Below are 19,026 nucleotides of genomic sequence, written 5' to 3'. Positions count from 1 at the left end.
TCGCACAATGCCGGCCCGAACCCCTTTCTCTCGCGGATTATAAAACGGGGAAAAACGGAAAGAGCCCCCGGATGCTCTTTTGTCGGCCCGTCATGAAGATCATTGACACCTTAACCGGTTCTTATCCGGCCAACTGGAACACGCCTTTATTTCTATCAAGGAAAGAGTAATGTTAAATATAAAAGACTTCGGTTTTTAATTACATCTCTTCCAGAAAACCGTCGATTTTCTTGTCACTTTTGTTTAACGAGAATTTGCACGTGAGAACCTCTTTACAACAATAATAATAATAATATCTTTATTAGTCATAGAAGACCCATTTATGATAAATCAAATAATTAAAGCACAAGTGAAAAAGATGTATATGAAATGAATAATTAGATGTGCCAGTAAAACTGCTGCTGCAATGTCTAAAAATGATGCGGAAGGTGCAAAGTGGATCAAAACGTAAAACAAGAATAGACACGTCATATATTTGTGGAGATATGTCAATATAGCGACGGGATCGCAGGGATCTTCGATCGCGTACGAGCCTCGTGGTAGGCGTCCCCCTTAGGGGGTCGCGTGGGGAGACGCGGCGAAATTCCGCGGGACAACGCTTTTATCGCGACGAGGAATCCAATTACACCGGACGCAGGCGCCGCGACGCTCCTCGGCGGCCATCGCAACGTCTCCATGGATACCAGGGAGGAGACGAGGAGGAGACGTCGCCGTCGGTTAGCGATCAATACGACGCCCGCCGCCGCCGTCTCCTCGTCGTCCTCTTCTCGCGAGATTATTTTCGGCAAATTTCAGCGCCGTCGAAGCGTTTCCGGCATTTACGCTGTATATAATTCAGAATTTTGATACGCGCATCATCTATTAAATTTCATCTATTAAATAGAAGAATTAAATTTTTGCCTGAATAAATTCTATTAATTTTTATTTAATTTATGTTCTGTCGTAAGCGCCAATCTCGCTGCAGCGTAAAGATTCTTTTCCCTCGCTCGATTTTCGATATCTGGAAATTTCTCTCGCAAGGGTTTAATATCACGAAAACAGGTACAGAGCGAGTGCGTTCTATCATCTCCAGCTAAGAGCCTCGGATGGAGCACTTTGTCGTACCAAAAAAACCCAGCGCGGCTGAGGGGGGTCGAAAGGGGGGAGCGCTGCCGACGCGAAGCGTGCTCGTGCACATTAATAAAAATTTCACCGGTCGATGCGTCCGCACCATAGCGAGATCTCTCACCGCGTGTGCGTGCCGGAGCGAATGCGTGCGGTGCCCGGGAAGACGGCAGCAGCGGCCGTTAATAGGCGAGTCTTCCGGCAGGTAACTCTTTCAACGTGCAGTACCGGGAGCCTCCCCCCTCGGACTCACTCTCCTTTTTCCAGGCCGTCGCCCAGCGGGCCCTCTCTTTAACGTGTGCTTTCCCCCTCCCCCCCTCTCCTCTTCACTCCTGCCCCCTTTTATTTTGATTTATTCGACGTTGACTCGCCTCAACGCGCCCTTCGCCGGGCTCGCGCCCCCTCCGGTGCTGTATCCCGGTGCCCCCGGTGAACGGATTGTGACTTACGTCAGCGGGACTTCACCGGAGGTATAGGGCCTTTCTCTCTTTTGTTTAGCGCGCGCGTTAGCCCTTCCTCAGCGTTGATACGTTATAATAGACAGATAACTAAATGCGCAGGATGTAACATTTTGTGTTTTATTGTTTTAATTTTAGATAAAGTTTTGCCGATGCGAATTAGCGTTCTCGTCAGCTAAGAGCCTCGGATGAAGCACTGTCTGCACCTCGAAAACCCAGCTAGGATGACTAATATAAAGTATTCTTCGGGAAAGGTAAAAGATTTTATCACTACTTCTCACACTTATTGAGTAATGCTCGGTAATATAAAGGAAGGCATCGATAGTGAAATAAAGCGATCCGATGGCGTGGCGTGTCGACGATTCCGTGAAAAGGGCCGCGTCACAGTTTTTCCCGATAAAGATGGAAATTCGCGGCGTTACCCCATCGCATTTATTCCGGGGGCGACGCGACGAACGGGTAACACATGTCGGTGAATAACGGGCGGGGAGATAGAGACGATGGGGTTAGATTCGTACGCTTTTTACCCCAAATGCGGAGTTTAGCGTCACCGGCCCCGGGGCGGGGTCGTAAATCAAGCGGCGTAAAATCAATTACCACTTATCGCCTTGTACAATCGTCGAGGAAAAAAAAATCGCCCTGCGAACCTGTCGTCTCGTAGCGACAGTTTTTTTTTGCACGCGAGTTCTTTACTCTCTCTCTTTTTTTTCTCTCTTGCAATCGTCCAGATGTGCACATTAACTTCTGCACATTTTTCCATAAACGCGGAAGAGCATCAACGAGGAATTATCGTGTTATTTTGTCATAAAATCTTAACGTGAATAAAACAATTGATTATTAAGTAATAAAATCTAATTAAATATTTTTAAATTATAATATATGACAGTTATTATCTTAGATTTAATTCGGTACTCATAATAAACAGAAATGTACAACATAATGTGTACACAAGAAATTTATAACATAAATAAAAGTAGAGCAAGACACGCACACACATATAATAAAAGAAACGAAATTAAATCCATTTCGAGAACATCGTCGGTCTTGTGTATCGATACGTTCAAGAAGATAGATCGTGCGTTCTCCTTCAAAGGATACCGAAATAAGAGCTCTCGCAACGAAGGTGATCGTTCACCGTCTCATCTCCGTATCGATCGGCGATCTTATCGGTCTTGAAGTGCAATAGATACCCTTATTCTCTCCTTTCTTTTTTGAGAAGCTCGTTCTCGTCCTTCCGGCGGGTGGGAAGAGAAAAGGGAAAGCGAGGCGTAACGACGGCAGCCGATCGCCGATTTCTCGCGCCGTAAAACACGAGTCTTCTCGCTGTCCTGCGCGTGCAGGACTTGCCGAGGCATCTCGAAACACAAAGGATACTGTTGGGATATCGTCGAGAGCTAGGTAGCGAGTAGAAGAGAGCCGAAAAGCGCAATAAAACACTTAACAAAACATTTAATAATATAATAATTTTAATAGCTTTAATATAGTAATGAAAAATAACGACAAATGAAGCTATAAAAAAATACAAATAGTTAACGGATTTAATAATACAGGAAAGTTTTAAAATAATAACCGAGCGTTTTAAAAAGATATTATATTACCTCTATGCAGGCGCATTATAAATTACAGGTAGGGGGAGAGGAGGCAATAAGATATCATTTATAAATCACAAACATGTTTTTCTAGCCGCGGCTTCTCGGTTGGAATTATTGGCCGTTATTGGCCGCTTCGACCACCGCCTTCTGTTTGCCTTTCCCAGATATACAGCATAATCTGCCGATTTTCTCCCGGCGTTTTCGCGCCTTCGCATTGTCGCCAAACGGGTAAATAAAACCGGAATCCTTCGGGAATCCGCTTAAGTGTCCCATTTTCGACCGCTGACGTTTTGACGTTTATCGGGCAACTTTGCGAAAGGGTGATCCTGGCGTCATTTCCCAAGGACGCATCTCGAAACACGTACTTAATTTCCCAGGGATTTCTCGCAGCAATCGATGAATTAATATATGAGTCATCGAATAGTCGGCAAATCTTCAGCGATAAGTAATTAAAATTTGCTCATTAACTTTATCAATTACCGCGATGTCTTCGCCTCGTGTATCGCGGACTAGAAAAAAGCTCCTCACAAATATAAAAATCTTTTTGGTATCCATAAAGCTATCGCGTCAATACTATCGATATACCGATCCAAGTTTCGATTTCACAAAACGTTACCCCCGAGGATCACGAGAACCGCCCCTCCGCTTGTCGATCGTAATCTCGTCATATCTGGTGTACATGCGCATATTATACGCGCGGGAGAAAGAGAAATGCGCGCGCGCAAAAAAAAAACTGTTTTTAAACGCGCTCCACGAGGAAGCGGATTAGCTCTCTCTCGATCGCTCGGCTTTCAACGTGCTTGTTTGAGCCTTAGCGTGGAGGAGGACAAGCGAGGGTGAGGCCGGCCGGCCGGAGGGACTCTGCGCGCTGCATTCATCTCGCCTTTAATCCGCTGATTCCGCTCTCGGCGCATGACGACGCTGCTACGCGTCGTCTCTCTCTCCCCCTCCCCCCCGCCGCCCCGGCTCCGATTCGGTGCCATTCTCCTTTTCTGCGTCCTTCCTCGACGTTACGAGCCATTCAATTCGAATACCGGGATCCCTTTCAGGGAATTTGTAACGCTATCCCTGTTTGCCGACAGGACCCGCCCCGGCCCCGGCCGTCCGTTCGTTTAATTCGTCCGGGTTTTCCTTTCGCCCGCGATCGCGGGACCCGCTCGCGGCGCGAAGGTACCCACGCATCTCTGTAACGCACGTAATTGCCGATTAACTTCTCGAGTGCATTGAAAGGGATTGCACCCCGCGGGAGTGCATTGCGGCCTGGGCCGGGATTACGGAAGAAAACTTGAAACTTGGGTCTTTTCAGATCCGCTGTATTGAGAAATTATCTGTATAATGAAATTTCAGGTAATCCGTGAAATATGCAGGAGGCATAATATTATTGTTTAATATTATTGTTTAATATATTCTAAGTTATTTTTTATAATGTTATTGGATATGAGTAAACTTTATCGGTGGGGAGAAATTTTAAATATATACCAGGTTTATGGCTATATTTATGTGACTATGAATAATATCTTGGAGATTTTCAATGTAATTAGGATTATCAAAAGAATCAAGAATCTGACATTTATATTTTTAACTCTCTAGAAAATTGCGTTGATCTAAATCAGTTGCGACAATATTTTTACGTCATAATGGCATTCGTATAAATTTTACTCATAAAAAAAAATTCCATATTTTTCAAGACGTTCCTTTTCGAAGCGGATGAGCGACGTTTATATATTTGCACTTGTGTATGTTTCACGGTCGGATGATATTTTACGACGAGGAAGTCACACGCGGGACTTCCGAATGGGAACGGGAAACAGATCTGTCACCGCTCGGAGAGAGCGATATAGCGTGCCGCTTTTCCGCGACTTGTAAGGTCCTTTCGACTGCGGGCTCCGAGGTTGCCAGGATATATCAATTGACGTCCGACGTCTGACGGACGGGCACTCGAGCATACCCGAGTGTAGAGGTAGCGTGACGTGGATGTATCGATATTGATACGGGCGGCGGTAGCCGGTGATCGATAGGCATTCGCCGCCTCTGATCCGTGTAATTCGCGCGCATAAGAGGATACCGGGCGTATACGTATTGTCCGACTGTCGGCTCCTCCGTTTGCGGATCTCCCCGCTTGCGCATTTTTGGAAATCCCCGAAAACGAGGGAGAGGAGCTACTACCTGCGGGTATTCTCTCGATATGTATTTCGAAGGTGGATGCCCCACCGGCGCGCGGCGCTCCCTCGGCTCGGTTCCGGCTTCCGTCACGCGCCCCAGACACGAAAGACGCGAATCGCGATTTCACGCGAGTGGAACCCTGAAATAAACGGACATAAAGAGGAGCGTGGTATCGAGGAAAAAGAGAGGATTCCATTCTGTTCCCGTATAAGGATAAGGAATTCCCGCAACATTCGAATTCTCTTACGTTGGCTCTTGCATGCGTAAAATTATTTGGAAAAAGGACCACTCAGGACACGTCAGTTAATTCTTTTATATATTTTCTCATAATTTTGAAAGCAGTAACTATAGTTGAAAAAAATACTTTACTTTGTGATAAAAACTATAAAAAGTCGAATTTTGAATCTTCAAAAAAAATTATTTACTTATGAATAAATTAATATATTTCTGTTAAAAAGAAATAATTAAAAAATATATTTTTAGTAAGCAAATAATATTATACGATATTCTTTTTGTTACACAATAACGCGCCAGGTTACGTAAATTACGAAAACTCATAATTATCATGGCACAAATCTGTTTAGTGATTTCTAAATTTAAATTTAACTATTTATTTAATCTTTTGGTAAAGAGATCGTATCAAGCTAAAACATAGCAAGTTAATTTTGTTATATTCTCTGAGAATTTCTCACGCTTCTCCTTGTCGTTCTTTTCGAAGAAGATCGAAAGAGGAACGTTTTGATTCTTCCAAAAGCATCGTGGATGGATATCCCAGGGTGGATGGATATACCCAGGGTGCATATCGGAGAGGTTTGATGCGATGATCGAGAGCGAAATTTGTGGAGAAAAAGGACCCGTTGACGCGAGAATGAACGCGGGGGAAAAGATCGAGATGAAAAAAGATCGAAAGGAGAGAGAAGGAAAAAGACGCGAGTCCCGGAGTGCGGCTAAGGTGCAACGCGTAGGTGCGACGATGCATGTATTGAATAGTGACGTTACGTTTCAATTTGGAGCAGGGGGCAGATGAAGGGGAGGAGGAGGAGGAGGAGGAGGAGGAAAGAAAGGTGGCAAAAGATCGAAAGTGAGTCCGGCAGGTAGCAGTCCACCTTTAACGGCTTTAACGGCGTTTCGGAGGTGCCATTTACACCTCCGAAAGCGTCGTCGACAGGGGGTTGCAGCGTCGCCCTCGGCTCTCATTGTCGGGCGCCGCTATGCCTATATATATATACGGTAGCCATTGACGAAGCGACTTCCCGTCACGCCAACTGCCCGATCTCTTTCTCTCCATCTGCATCCACATCGCGTTTCTCTTTTGCACCGCCGCCGCCGCCGCCGCCGCCTGCGTAAAAACGCGATCGCACGCCGCTCCGCGTGGGACTTCTGGCCGACCTATATACGAAGAAAGAGGAGACGCCTTGAAAGAGGGTGTATTTGTAAAGAAATAACTTTGTGAGAATTTATTTGGAAATGTGACAATCGAGATGGGCACTTACTTTATCGAAATATTACACGAGAAGAACGTCTCTTTAGATAGATGCAATAGAAATTATATTTAAAAAAATGTTAATTCTTAAATTTCTTTGAATTGTGTTTCTTCTCGATATCCGAAGATAGATATTTTTTAAAAGAACTATAATTAGGAGATTGAGATTTAAGACGTGTTATTTCGAAAACGTTATATTCTCAAAGCGCACTCAAATGCTCATCATTTAAATCGCAACTAATTAAATTCGTACGCTACTTTATTTTACCGACCGTCTTTAATTTACGACTTCAGAGTAACATTATCCCGAATCGCTTACAATGTAAAAAGGAGAGGAGGCCGGGCCGTAACGGGCGCCTCCGCAGGAAAGGTTTCGGAGTAGGGCGAAGGGAGGTAAAGGGGCCCGAAGTCCGGGGCCCGAGGAAGAGCGCGGACTCGCGCGAAATTTAGCACCTAGAAGACAGTTACGAGGCGCATCGGGCCGCCGCGGGCGAGTGAAGAACGCTAATTTCACAGTCGTTTAAACGGCGATAACTCAACGAGATTTACAACACCCGCTGGAGGATTTCCAGCACGTGTTGGGCCCGGCGGGACTCAGGGCTTGACATCATATTCCATTAGAGCCGAAACCGGCCGCGGTTCTCCGCCACGATTTTACGATCGTCTCGTCGTCAAGACGATAGAACGCTCGCACCCTTTTACATAATACTGCAAACGTTGCGTCTATTTTTGTATACGTACTTGAACGAAAACGACGACCGGGGACGTCAAAGCTTTTTCATCCCTCTGTCTTACAATTATTAAAAAAAATATATTTCCTTTAATTTTATTATTTCAAGTAAATGAATATATATCAAGAGATGTGAGTATTAGAGGATGAACAAAGAGAAGTTATCTTTGTTATTTAAACTTCATGCCTTCACCAATTTGATATCCAAATTATAAGCAAGCAGAGTGCAGATAACAAAGTAGCACCTCGCGAAGAAAAATGCAATTACGTTTTATCGATAATAATTGTAAACTAATAGGTAATACAATTCTTAATCTTCAGCATACTACGTACCGTCGCTGCACGTTAGAACGAAGCGATTCACGACTCGTCTGTCGGGCTCGTGTCAGAAATAGAAGAATCCTCTCGAAAAGGTCTCGAGCTCGACGCACGAGGAATAGCCCCGCGAACGCGTCACTTCCGGGAATTCGTGCCGATCTGAGTCCCGCACGAATTCCCGGGACACGTGGCCGATGTCGCGGAAAAGACCCGGACTTTCTCGCAAGACGGTAGAAGATCTCAAGGCGCTCCGCGACGGGTCGTCGTCGCCGTCGCCGCCGCCGCCACCGCCGCCGCCGTCGCTGCCGCTGTTTTAACGAGCAGACTCCGGACGGCGTCGTCCAAATAAACAGCGCGCCATACGCGCCCCCGCGGCTTTTATTATCGACGAAAACGACAATTTTATTGACGGCGACGAGGACTGTTTGGACCGACCCGGGCGGGCTTGCGCGCCGCGGACGTAAAATGAAGCGCTTTGACGAGTGCCGACAACGCGCCTGACAACTGCCAACAAAGGCCGGGAGAGACACTCAAGCGCGGCGGTGTCTGGATCGTACGCGTGATTCCTCGGTCAATATAAGTAAACCGTCTTTGATCCAGCGGGATTGGCGTACTGTAGACAGTGCGAAATGTGTTTTACAACGTTTATTTCTTAGATTGTGATATCGCGAATCTATAAATACAGAAAAATACAGCGCATTCGGGTCCCGCTGGTTGAGCTCAAGCAAGATATAAATTAGCTTAAACAAAAACGTTGATAGAAGGGTGCGAAGTTCTGCACCCTGACCTCCTACGGCGAGTAAAACCGGACCGCCAGGACTGGACGATGTCCACTTCTCGCAATTGCCACGATAACGAAAATTGGCGGTGCGTCCATGCCCGGATGGGCGGTGGTCGGTCTCGCTCCGATTTTTCACTCCCTTTTGCTCCCCCCCCCCTCTCTCCTGCTCGCTCAATTTTTATCTCATGGTATTACGTCGAGTCCGCTCTTTTTTTTTTCTTCTATACGAGCAAAAGACGCAGCTGCGCCGCAGTTTTCTGAACGCCGTAGGACTTAATTGACAGAAGGGGGCCTCGCCACGGGGCAACCTTGTATCCACCTTCCGCGCCACCACCCTTCCGTGTCGCCCTCCCCCCTCCTCCTTCTTATATAATTCGATCAAGCGCCCCGTTGACGCGCCCCGACACTGTTGACATTTGGTTATTTTGACGTCACGCTGCGAGACGTTGTTGATTCATCGAGAAATAGCGAGACAGGACGAGAGAGAAAGAGAAAGAATAAAGCGGCGAAGACCTTTCTGTCGTTAGAACAACCCTTTTGTGGGCCCTCGTGTTTCGGGGACCGCCCGCTGACGAACCGAGCCACCGTGCGCCGTTTCGGTCCATAAATCTGGCATGTAGCCTCCTGAAATTAACGAATCCCGGAGAGAAGTCAAGTTTCGGAATAGTAAAAGGTATAATACACAAGCTTTCGTGCCGCCATTTAGCTCACGATAGTTCGTGTCAAATGTACCATTTGTAACCGAACAGTAGAACGAATGTAGTTAAATGAAAAATTCACAATGATTCTAAGATTCCTTTGTTTACTACGGTCCTGCATTTTAATGCACATCCAATGGTTTTACAAGAAAGAAACATTCTGTCCTAAATTGGAGAGAAATAAACCAGAATGTAGCGTGTAATTGGCTAGTAACTACAGTTGGAAATCTTGTTATTGACTATAACTATAAGGTTTGGACTCCTTGAGTAACTGTGATTTCTCTTCGGGAAGTCACGGTTTCGAGACCGCCCGACGTGCGTCGGATAGTTTCGCAATTATTACTTGCAACATTTGTTATAAAGAATTTTTTTATTTATGTAAGTGTAAGCGGGTCGATCGCGATACTGTCATTGACTGGGAAATCTGATGACCGAGCATGAAATTCGACACATGGACGTAGAAACTTTTTTTGATACGTTGCGTAACGCGCACGACGATACGTAATGCGATACGTCTGCATACGGAAAATATTTGAGAAACATTTCTGGAGAAACGTCTCTCTCCGTACGACGAGAACACTTTACAATTTTACCGTTAATCGCAAACGGATGAATCGCTGCCCTCGTCGGGTGTGTGAAAAATCACGCGGAGGTGTGCGGACGATGACGCCGATCTTTTTCATGAACCCGCCCATGCAGCGAGACGAATGCGAGACGATTAAACCGTCGGCACGAGTCATCTCGCGCACAAAAACCCGCTCGCCGGTTTTCCGTCGAACTCAGCAGCTATATAAGGTCTTCACCCTTCGACTTCGTACAAAAGAGATCGAAACGGGATTTGATACAACCGGGGCATTGAAATACTTTTCGACAACGAGCCTATAACCGCCGTGAAATCATCGAAAGTAAACTGGCTACTTATTTGAAGAACATCATAAAATGTATACTTTGAAATCAGCGACTATTCTATTATGACGTCGAAAGAGCTCACGATCGTAATGATTATTCCCATTGTGTTCATGATTTACAATTCTATCCCTCGACATTCTATCCTTCAATTTTCAGAATTTCTTAAAATTTTTCAAATTTTATAGATATAATGCATAAGATTAAAAAATTGCGTAAAAATACTGACGTTAAGAGAAGATGACATTTCCAAGCGTACGAGGGACGGCACCTAACGCGAGGGGGTGCATGCCTATGATTTACAAAGCAAATTTTATCCTTCGGCTTTTTGTCCTTCAACTTTCAGAATTTCTTAATATTTTTCAAAGTTTACAGACATAATTCGTAAAATTAATAAATAGCTTAAAAATATTGGCGTTAAGAGAAAATGACGTTTCCAAGCGCACGGGGGATGGCACCTAACGCGAGAGGGTGCATCACCTGGTGGGACCATCCATCACGAGTCCAGAAAAAGGGAGAAGGGCATCGGGCGCAAGAGCGAGGGAGTCTGAGCGAAAGGGATGCGTCCGCAATTTGTACTCGTCACGTTTCGCGCGGGCGCTCTCGAAGAGCGGAAAGGGGTTGCAGCGGGGGTTGCTGCTCGTAACCTCGTTATACATCGGACTATATATTACCATCGACTATCTTCTCGGCTGTACGAGGCAACGCGCGCCTGTCCATTAACTCCTCGTCGTAGGATATTAACGTTTTGTATATCGCCCGGGGCGAGCGGGAGGATATGGGTGACGGAGGGGGAGGGGGTGGAGGAAACGCGACGCGCGGGTCCCGTTTGGACTCGTAAAGCACACCCGGTGTACAGCCGCCCACGTGGATTCTTCCCGTTATGCGAGCCTCCTTTCGACCCTTGCACCGACAGACGAAGGGTCCGGCGCAACAGTTTGAACTATACCCCTTTAGGGAGACGAGGAAATTAATCCTAAAATTGTGGAAATCAATCTTAGATTACAACATTTTTATTTTAACCTTTAATTTAATTTAGATTACAGGCTTAAATAAAAGAATTTACACTTCACGTTTAATGTAGACGAATTTAGAGAGATCGAGATTCGACTTATTGTTAAATTTTGTCTGAAAATTTTAGTGTGCGTTTAATTTAGATTAAAATTGTCAAAGTCTACGCGATATGTACTTACTTGCTGCGAAAGTTTGTATTCCGGTATCGAGCTATTTAAATTTATTTATCGTATATGACACGCGCGTGGAGTATAATTTTCTCGTTCTATATCAGATTGAATCTTTGTCCTCTATTAATGAGAAAAGGGTGACGAAACGCGCTGCCATTTGGACGTTTTAATGGCGGGTGTAATTGAAGGACGCGTAAGGGAGCTGATTACGGATGACGCGAGTGGGGCCACGCCGTTCACGCGGCACAACAGTACGGCAAAGACAATGGCCGGCGACAATGCCGGCTGCAGTGATTAAAACGGGAATTAGGAAATTAAGCTTAGACGGGAACCCCTCTGGCACCCTAATCGCGCCTTTACTGTTCTTACGGTAGCACGTGTCGCTCGAACTGTCAGCCTCGATCACGAATCTCTGAATTGTCAGCTTCGCGAACGCTCAACTGGCTCCCGTATTACGGCCGGAGTCTCAACTTCCCGAGCGCTTTAAAACTTTGTTTTCCCTTGACTTCGATAATTTGCTCTTATACAGAAGCATTCCCCCAAGCAGCCGAGGAAGGATCCCCCGGGGGATCGACGAATCGGTCGATCGATCATCCGTGCGTCTTCTCGAGCGTGTGCCGCAGCCGGAAATAGAGAGCCCGTCTCGCGCCGGTTTACGGTCCCGATCGTGTTTGTACAAGCTGACCCTCGTAGACCTCTGGCCTAGAGGAGGTCCTCGAAAGATCCTGGAGAGCTCCTCGAGAGTAATCGAGGACGCAGATGTTTATTTTGACGCGTCGGCCTCGCGACTTATCGAGTGCGTAAACGGATCGCCGACGGCGAGGCGCTCGCTTGAATGCGAAACGCTGCGGAAAATCGTTAAGAAATATTGTGCAATTAATAAATATTACATATATATAATTTTATATTAAATATTAATGTCTACTTAATAATATTTAATAACGGACAGAAAGAAAATATGTAAAAGAAAGAAATATTAGCCGAAGAAACGAAAAAGTGAAATCATTCTTAAATCTTATTTGAACAACAGATTTAGAAGCGAAAATTGTGATATTAATTAACGTCTAGAAGCTGTAGTATTAATTAATATTTTTAAAAATGTATAACTAATATAAGAGAAAAAAAAGAGTATAGATGATTAATTAGCGCAAAAAGTATATAAATACTATTTCCAAAGATGTGTTCAAATATTCGATTTATGTTAAAGTGATAGAACAGTCTAGCTGCAGCTAGGATGCAGATAAGGTCTCTCTCGAAATTGAAGTTATATTGAAGCAAAATTAAATAACGAGGCACTCTCTTGAACACGGTCCACGGACTCGTCCCGAGTCGATCTATACATAACGGCCGAGTAAATTTGTGCGTCGAGAGACGGGGTGGGACGACGAGAGGAACACGAAGGAGGACGAGTAAAAAAAGAGGGAGGCTGCAGTGAGGAAGCCGGGGGGAGGGGGAGAGACGCGGGGTGACCTGGGGAGGCGAGGAAGCCGTTGAGGCGCGATCGGCGATGTTCCCTTTGTGCGGTTTCGCTCGCCGTCGCGGATCGACGCGAGCAAGAGAGAGAGAGAGAGAGAGAGAGAGAGAGAATTAGGCCGCGAGAAGAAGAGAGAGAGAGAGAGAGAGAGAGAAAGAGAGAGGCGGAGAGAGCGTCTTCCAGCGAGAAAGAGCGTTCTCCATTGACGAAGCCAAAGTAACCGTGTAATCGAGACCGGCCATGGCGCAGTTTCTGGGCCTTTTCTCTCTCTCCTGCCTTTTCTTTTTCTTTTTTTGCCAGCGCTTCCTGCCGTTGCGAAATTCGCGTTCCCAGCACGCCCGATTTCGCACGATCGGCGTGACGCGCGGAAACGTGGATTTTTCCGACGGGCACTGGCGAGGAGGAGAAAGGAAACGAGTATCCCATACGAATTTCTCGAAGATCGCTTCGTTTTCATTTCATTTTTGCAATCATAGATCTTTTCGTGGAAAAAAAACATGGATCTTTTCTTAAAAAAAAAAGAGACTTCCTTAAAATTACTTTAATTTTGATCTCGATTACAATCATTCTTGCTTAAAAATCTCTAGATTTGAGAACCTCTTTGTAATAATTAATAACTCAATGTAAGAAAAAAAAATTATGTGCAATCCAGATGAATATTTTTTACGATACATCTACTTGCGCTACGTAAAGTTTTAGCAAAATTATTAAATCGTACTTAGCAATAGATAGTCATAAAATAGGTAATCGCGTTCCTTAAGAAGCGCTCGTAATCCGATATGAGTAATTAATTTAATCGGAGCTTATAACACGTCTAGTTAACAGACGCCGACCTATGGGAAGTCGCCGCGCCGTCCGCGGTTTTATTTTTTTTTCTCTCCTTACCCCGCTTTTTTTTCCACCGGTGTCGATTCAAGACGGCGTATAATTCGATATCGATATCGCAACCCGATATCCAGCAGTCGAGTTACTCGCCGACCACGCGCGTCGTCGGTGTTCCCTGTCTAACGTTTCCACGCTCGTCTAGGTGTATAACGGTACGGGCTCGTCGGAGCCGTATTACATCGACATGAATTAGCTGATCCTTAGCTCTGCCTCTGCCCGAGGCATCGTACCGTATTTTCGTGACGTCAGTTCCGGCGCGGAACGTTACATCTCAATTATCGTACCGAATTTCAACAGAGTCGAAAGAAAAGCGGGGCAAGGAGAACGCCTCATGTATCTCTATTAAGAGATAACTTATTTATCTTAGCACTCCAACGAAACTATCCTATACGAATCTGTCATTAATTCTAAATCTATCGTTAACGTCGAGAATCCCGAAAAAAGGCAATCCTCATACGTGACAATTAAATTTAGTTCCCTCCTCGAGCTCTCGTAATTAAAGCTCCACGAATTATCCCATCGACGAAGGAAGTTGCTGCTCTTTTTAACGGACGAACTGGCCGAACACGAATCCTGGGCGAAACAGGAGTTTGACGGGAGTTGGGCAGTTCGTTTTCGAAGAAGCACGTGCTAGTCGTTTCTCGCTTGTACCTATACGCGCGCGCTCGCCAGCTGCAAATATCCTGAGAGAAGAAGTGCACGCGTGCACGCACGGGGAGAACACGCGGCCCATCTGGCGCGTGCGTGACCTCCTTGAATTATCCTGACAACTTTCGCTGCAGTCCAGCCTCCGCGCGTATCCTTGCGCGGTCTGTCTTTTTGCCGCGGACGTTAGAGCGAGGGACCAACGAATCGACGGAGCCCTCGAGCTGTCGAGCTGATCAAATGTTGGTCCTCGCTGGTTAGAATTTCGGCGTTTGAATTCGAGGAAGATCAATTCTCGGAATGATCGTTTGGTTTGCTCTCAGACAGCCACTTAATATATTATTACGTGATTTTATAATTTATAATTAAGGAGTACAGAGAGAAAAAGAAAGAAAATCTCTCATCGACAGAAAGATTATATTTATTTAAGATATTTTACGCCTATAAAAATGTTTCACATTAATTTTAATCAAAGCAATATATACACATATGCTGTCTCTCTTTGTTCGTTATTTTTATAAAGATAAAAATAGTCGCAGCCTCTCTCGGGTTGAATCTTCTCCGGCGACGAAAAGAGAGTCACCCCTCTCTCTTCGCAAACGGGACCCTATCGATTAACCATGCCCTAGGCGGGTAGTCCCGCCCTTCCGCCCCGTTCGCATCTCCCCGCGGGAACCTTTCCACCCTCCGGCCACCCCTTCGCGTCGTGGCGTAAAGAGACGGAGGCACCGGGTGTCACAAAAATAGAGACGATAGGGTGGCCGGCCACCCTTCGGCCGCGCCGACCAATCGCGCCGCGAGTACGCCCAGTGACGTCATTTCCCCTCTCGTGCCCCCATCCTCGTGTCCTCCGTAATTAGCCAATCCGATCGCAGGGGTGACTCGACTCACCCCTTGGCCGGATTACATTTACGAGCCAATGATTTTTGCAGCGCGATTTGCGTGTGCGTGCGAGCGTGCGTGCGTGCGTGCGTACGTACGTGCGTGCGTGCGTGCAATGCATGCGTGCGTATGTCCAGATTGCAGACGGAGAGGACAAGAAGGGCACACAATGGTGCACACCCTTCGCGCTCCCTCCTCCCCTTTCTTCCTCCCTTTCTTCTCGCTACGCGAGATTCTTTGTCCCTCGCGTTCCCTATTTACGCCCGTTCCTGCCTTTTTTACTTTGGCGCTCTGTAACACAGCCCCCTCGACTCACCCCCCTCCCTCCCCCACCTCGCCCTGTTCGAGGTCCTTTTTCGCTTCTGGTCTCTCTCGCTGCAGATATTATTTACATGACAAACGTCGCCGATCGTCGTGAACGCGGATCGCGTGCACCGCCGCGCATCGCGTGCACGCTCTGGGTGAGAAATACCTTCCGACTTTCGCCAGGCTGCAGGATCGCGATTTCGTTGAAATTTCGACGGGTGATGGACATTTCGGGGACAGAAAATCCGTGAAGTCTCTCGAAAAGACTGAGAATTCTGCACAATTGTAGTTATAAATTACGAAGAGGAATTGCGGGATTAACGAGCGAGCATAATTACGGTGCCTTGAACCGCAAAGTATTTACCACAGAAAGCTAAGATTTATGTATTGTTACAGAATTATGTAATTTAAAGTAGTAACGTGAAGTCGTACACGAAAATGTTTTAAAAAAAACTGTTTAAGGCATGTCTAAGTCATGTTTTCTATTTTCACATCCCATTTCAGTTTCTATATGTTATACTCGGGACATATTTTAAATATTAAATTACATTTGCGCATCTGCAACAGCAACAACGAAGAAGCTCGCGAAATTTCCACCGAACTCTTGTCCGCCGCCTGTGGGAAAGTGTGAAAAATTATCTGTATACTCAAAAAATGAAATACGTATTATATATCCACATTCGTCGCATTCCTGCCGGCAAACGAGGGGGAGCAGGTTCCCTCGGAGGAGAAGAAGAAGATCTCGACAAGATAGCCATTACGCGCGATGCACCGGGAACGATGATGAAGAGCGTATAGGCTGACTGTGAGGGGTGGAGGAGCCCGCCGCGTTTTCTCTCGTCGACGAAGAAAGGGAATCAAAGGCCGGCAGAAGGCCGCTTTCAACGGCATATACGGCCGACAATGCCTGGACGCGGAAGCTGCGCTCCACGTCCCTGTCTCTGTCGTGTATGTGGATCTGCCGTCGTATCGGTATCGCTTTCCGCCCGGGCCCGGGATAATCCGCTTACGTCGGGGTCCGGCCTCCTTCTCGTCTCCCTCCTCCTCCGCCTCCTCCTGCTTTTCCTCGTAACGGCGGCATTGTTGCCGGCGTATTGTGAGAAAACAGCATTTTCGACGCTCGAGGTGGCGACAAGAAGAGGACTTAAACTCATCACCGTCACAACAATCGGCACCGCACTGCGTGGGAGGACACCGGCCGATGCACCTGACGTGCGAGTTTGCGTGTGCGTTGCACCCTCCCGGGGGTGCCTCCTACGCAATTTCTCCTATGCGGGAATGATAATAATTTTGGAGAGATCGCGGGAACCGCGAAAGCACCCTCTTAATCTGGCATTATTACTTAACGCGAGGTATGATGAGCACGCAAACGAGATATTATAAACGTATAGCGTGATTTTCGCAACTGCTGTGCGTCCGTCATTGTAATACAAGAAAAGTTTTAAAATGCTTTTGGCAATTTTGTTGACATACCTAATTTGATTCTGAAAACAAAATTTAATTTAAAATATTATAAAAATTTCCTATTACGATTTTTTAGCTTTTATGTATGTATTCTAATTTTTTATTTTTTATGTTATATATATAATATAATAAAAAAAATCTCGTGACCTGATTCTTTTTATGAATTAATTCTCGCAGCAAGGCTCAGACCGCGCGATATCGCGGTGCCGCATATCTCGATGAAGGGTTGCCGGCCGGCGTGGACACCCCGACGGGGAGAAGGGCTCGTATAATCCCATGAATACATAATCCAGATGCAAACAGCCGCCACGCGTGCCTCGATTTAAACGGTCGCGATATTTCACGGATTATAACGCGAATATTTGCACTATTTTTCACGCCCGAGATTCCGAGTGCCGTTCCATGTAACGGTGTTCTCGTTCCGGCGATCTCAATCCTTTCGTTCCCACATTATTTCTGAATGTCAAAAACGGTGCACAAGTTTTATTATTTTAACGGTATATCTACTCGGCAATTCAGTGGCGCATCGATCTCTATTTTTCATTTCTTAAGACTTTCTTGGATTGTTTAATTTATTATTATATGCAGATTATAAATTTCGAGAAAATCGTACGAGTATAAATCAAAAGATGTATATTTAAAATTATTTCTATATCGAAAGATAGCTTTACAATTCAGCGTCAATTTGGGCGTCAATTCTTAACTTCTCGCAAGAATTTTATAGTTCGTTTTCGAATGAAGAGAGTTATATAATATATGTATAGAATATATGTAAAGAATATATGTATTTTTATATATTCTATGTATTTAATATATTGTATTTCGCAATTGTGTCACGTTCGCGATTGCATGGAGCAACAAGATTGATTGACAAAAATCGGGCTTTAAAGGGCGACGCAGAGCGCCGATGCAAATACAGATAGTCCGGCCTCGCGGCTTTTTTTCACGGGATAAGCGAACGGGAAAAAAAACGTTGATGGATGAGATCGGATTATCGACTTCTTCGAGCCACACAAAAAAATCTCGCCGGTAGATAACTACGATGATTCGAAGAACGACATTAGCAAACTGTCGTTCAGAACCTTTCATCGACCTTTTTATTTTGCTTTCCTTAAATATTTTAGAAACTGATCGGTGAAGAGGCGGTAAAATAGTTGACACAATAGTTTGAATTTTTGTCAAAGGGTATATTATTATTGCAGTTAGCGCGTACACGGCTGCAAACAGGATGACAGACTTAATTTAAAATAGATTAACACGCGTACAACGTAAATCGTACAAAGAAGGAGCTCTATGATAATTATTAATAATTATTAAGGCAGTTGGGCGCGAATCGTCCCTTCCTGGACGATCTCCCATTGTCGATCACGAGATAATTAATTAATGACGAATCTATCTAGGTCAATTAGATCAAATGACAAGATCGGAGTTTCGTTATGTACAACGTATTTATCCTAAATATCGAAGCGGATCTCGCTAGATGAAATTAGCACAGGCAAAAAATATACAGCCAAGCAGACCGAAGGACTCCCTTTCGTTATCCTTCTTCGAGTGCTCCAATTTACAGAATATTTACAGTATTCGTCCCAGCTCGTCGAGCGAAATGTATGCTGAATTCGTATTTGCACATATGAAAACAAAGATTCCGCATTTTTCATGTAAATGATGAAGTATAAACGGATAGACAAACATGTGATTACGAATATCGGAATAATATCGGAGATATCTGCGCGAGTACAAAATAGATATAGAATCCCGATAGAGAAAAAATAGAACATATTTACAATGTCGATATCAAAAGTGCTCGTCCATCTCTTAAAGTCGCTTTCCAAAGTTATATTTATATTAAGAATTATAATATGTAATTAAAATATAATTCTTAATATATAGTTTTATAATTAAGAATATATATATTAGTTATAGATTGCTTAAGTGCCAGTTCTTGTCGTGAAG

This window comes from Wasmannia auropunctata, unplaced genomic scaffold, assembly GCF_000956235.1.
Source record: "Wasmannia auropunctata unplaced genomic scaffold, wasmannia.A_1.0 LD336078.1, whole genome shotgun sequence".
NCBI classification, from domain to species: domain Eukaryota; kingdom Metazoa; phylum Arthropoda; class Insecta; order Hymenoptera; family Formicidae; genus Wasmannia; species Wasmannia auropunctata.
The sequence above is the reverse complement of the archived record's forward strand: the minus strand, read 5'-3'. Positions refer to the sequence as shown.